The sequence below is a fragment of the Cupressus sempervirens genome, chromosome 5 (assembly GCF_028749045.1).
Source record: "Cupressus sempervirens isolate cs-2001-9-10 chromosome 5, ASM2874904v1, whole genome shotgun sequence".
Taxonomy (NCBI): domain Eukaryota; kingdom Viridiplantae; phylum Streptophyta; class Pinopsida; order Cupressales; family Cupressaceae; genus Cupressus; species Cupressus sempervirens.
This window is the reverse complement of record NC_143122.1, coordinates 554,361,225-554,364,818: the sequence shown is the minus strand read 5'-3', so window position 1 is coordinate 554,364,818 and position 3,594 is coordinate 554,361,225. Positions and strand designations below refer to the sequence as shown.

The 3,594-nt window shown below is 31.6% G+C and overlaps 1 pseudogene; it reads right to left on the bottom strand.

The window, feature by feature from the left end:
• Nucleotides 1-1,219: 1,219 nt before the first annotated feature.
• Nucleotides 1,220-2,193, bottom strand: LOC149557135 (putative aldo-keto reductase 2 pseudogene; annotated as a pseudogene).
• Nucleotides 2,194-3,594: the final 1,401 nt, after the last annotated feature.

The following is a 3,594-nucleotide window of genomic DNA, read 5'->3' as shown; positions in this document are numbered from 1 at the left end:
AAGGTAATTTCTTCAATAGGTTGGATCACAAAGTCTAATATGATAATGCCATTTAGAATGGAGGTGTCATAATAGATTTAGTAAGTTGACTGACTTTCCCTACAATAATTTTATTAGTGTCTAAGACTCTAAAGTATCAAGAAAAGTGACATCTATGTACACAACATAGTGAATGAGGGATACCATTTCTTTCTTAGGTGTCACACCTCTGTATCAAAAGAGACATATCCATACAATGTAGACCCTTCTTGCACTTTGCATGGCACTACTTCTAGGCATATCAATGAATTTGAATGCAATATTATAAATAATTTCTGCATGCAACTTCTCACCATTATATACTTATTTTTATTTAAATTAATATGATCATAAATGAGTTTGAAATTTGTATTAGAAAGACTTTGAGATTTTTATATGGTTTTTGTAATGTAATATGGGTCTTATTCAATGTTATACAACTTCTCTGAGTGTGTTTCATATTGTTTCAAGGAAATTCAAGGAAATTTTGATTTATTTGTAGCTACGGGTTCTTGTGCTTTGTCTTGATAATAAAACATGTAATTGGCACCAGATGGACATTCTAGATTATCTACTTTGAAATGTGAATTTGTTGACATATGGGGTAAAAACCTCTAATGTATCCTTGGCATGCACTAATAATAAATGGCATATTGTTATCTTGATGTCCAAGCCCACAAGTTATGTGGAGTAACAATGGTTGAATATCAAAGTCTCTGAGAGAACCTTGGAGACATTACGACTCATTTATTGGATCTTTATTACTAACTCTTGCTTAAGATCCATGTGGAAGGGTTTGGGTTTATCACTAGTCCATAAATATTGTCATGCGTAAATGTTAAAATGCTAGTATCATTACTATTAACGAAATATATTTCCACTAGGTTTATAAAACTCTTTATAGAGTCATTTACCAAAAGCTCTCTATTAATAGGCTCTGAAAATACTCTATTAATAGACTTTAAAAATACTACATTTTCAATAATAAGCATTTATAACTAATATAGTACAAGGCTAAAAAATCCATTTATTTAGATTTTTTTTTAATGTTGCTAACTCTTTAGAGCCCTTTATTCATCTAGCTCAATTGAAAATGTTTTGCTCTGGAACACAAACATTTACATGCTTTAATTCAATGGAGAGTGTTGTATGGGGGCATTTCTAAATTTATTTAGGTCAATTAAAAATCAATGGCTCTGTGTCAGTCTCCAACTACAACATCTACAAGAAATATGGCTTCGATTTCATTCATGTCATCTACTATCAGTTTTACTGAGAGAGAGAATATATTATCATCTAGGTTCTTCATCTTGGTGGTTCTAGGAATGGGCACAACATCATTTCCCTGGTCCCAAACCCATGCAAGAGCAACCTAGCTTGGGCTGCACCCTTTTCTTAAACTGATCTTACTTAGCTTTAGGAATAGATCTTGATTCCACTCAAGATTCTCACCTTAAAACCTCAAATTCCCCTATTTAATAGATCAATTATTATGATATGAAACAATCAACAATGACAAAATCAAATCAAATTAATTTTCACCTTTATTGTCAGTCTTGTCATGTAGATTTTTGTATAGATTTTACTTTATTGTTCAATCTCAATGTTTGAACTCAACATTAGATCATCTTTAAAATTGTATGATTATTAAATGGAAAAAATAAAATCCTATCCTTTACCTTACGAAGTCATTATCTGTCACACTTTGAAGAAGTTTTCCTCCTATGCTGAAGAAACCCATGCCTAAAGGACTGTATGGAACAATTCCAATCCCCAACTCCCTATGAATCGAATAAAATGAAATAAAATAAATATAAGTAAGCTTGTATTCCTTATCTAAGTTCAAATGGAACAAAGTTCAAAAAAAAATCTTATTAAAAACTTCAACTTTTGGTATATATTGTCAACCCAATTCACAAATATTTATTCTCAGTTCTCTGCAATCTATAAAGTAAACATTGAATCACTAACTTTTGAGGTATTATATCATCACAATGTTTACTTGGAGGTGGGACTAATTTGGGCCTCAGAATCCCTACTCCAAAGAGACCATTCAAGCTGCACAATAGTGATTGGATGCACTGCATGGGCCCTACAAATTGTTGAAGTAAAGGCTTCAGATAGACCCACATATTTTATAATTCCCTCTTCTACTAGCTTCTTTAGTTCACCCATCTATATAAAAGGAAAACTCATTTGCTTATTATCAGATTTCTTTTGTTTTGCTAGGCCTCGGTAAAGAGCCAAAGGGATAGAATCTTACCCTCCAAAGCCATACAACCTTGATTATTAGACACATATTTTCTAGTGAAATTAGAGGTTTGAAATTTTGATTTTGTTGTTTCTAAGACAAATTCATTGACTCATGTTACATTAGCTTCATAAGAACTCATCTCTCATGACAATAAGTTGGAGTAGTACTGCAATTAGTGACCTTATGGAAAGGCTTAATGCTTCACCTTATGAGCATCATCTAAATGTAATGAGTACTATGCATTCCATTCATTCTTATGAAAAATGAGTTCTTGTGAACCACTATTAAAATAACGTGTGTCAATGTGTTCCACTAGAAAACCACACAATTGAATCCTTGTAGTAAAATCACAATTTGACTTGTTGTAGAAAATATTTCATACTTATCAATCTCAAGAATTGATATGTAAAATATATTTCTCACATCAAATCAAATTCAAGATTCAACTATGTAGTTTTTGGAGAAAAAACATTGCCCAAAATTTTATAAATAAGATTAAAATAAAAAACCTGTCGCAGTAGTACATTTTTGAATCTTAAAACTTACAGCGCCATGACAAAATAGTATTTTGGTGCAAGGTTAAGGTTTGGAATCTGAAGACTTATAGTAGCTTCTATGGGTACAGTAATATCCACCCTATGCTAGTAATAAAGATCAATGTAGTCTATATCAAGCCTCTTGAGGCTTGCTTCATAGGCAAACCTAACATATGTAGGATCTCACTTCAGACCAAATTCTCCATTACTCCAAGTATATCCAAACTTAGTTGCAATATGCACCTTCTCTCTGATACCTTTCAGAGCCTATTTAGGAAGGAATAATAAAGAGATTATGCACAGTGTTAGAACAATCAAGCTCAAAGAATTAATAGATTAAGAAATGGAAACACTAAGAGCTGGAAACAAGATATGCATCTTTTGATCAATCAATGGTTTTAACAAATACATCTTTTGAGTAATATTGATCACTTTTTAGTGATGGGTTATATAGTTTTCAGCTATGTAAGGATTTGGTACAGTTGATGCTTTTGCAGCTCATAATTATGTTATAATGTTGAATTACTTTTCAGAAGAATCTTCTAGTGCAGGCTAGAAAAGAAATGTTAGAACTTAAGTATAAACACAAAAGAGAGCTTGTTAGGTTTGTTTACATGAATGATCCAATGTTTTCCAAGATGACACAAAATAAAACAGCATGTACGGTAGAACCATTTTTTAAATTGTAAAGTGAAGCTTATGGACACCTAACATATAGAAACTATTATCCAAATTTGCTCATCTACTTCACCACTTATCAATTACAGCAATAATATTAAACTATAT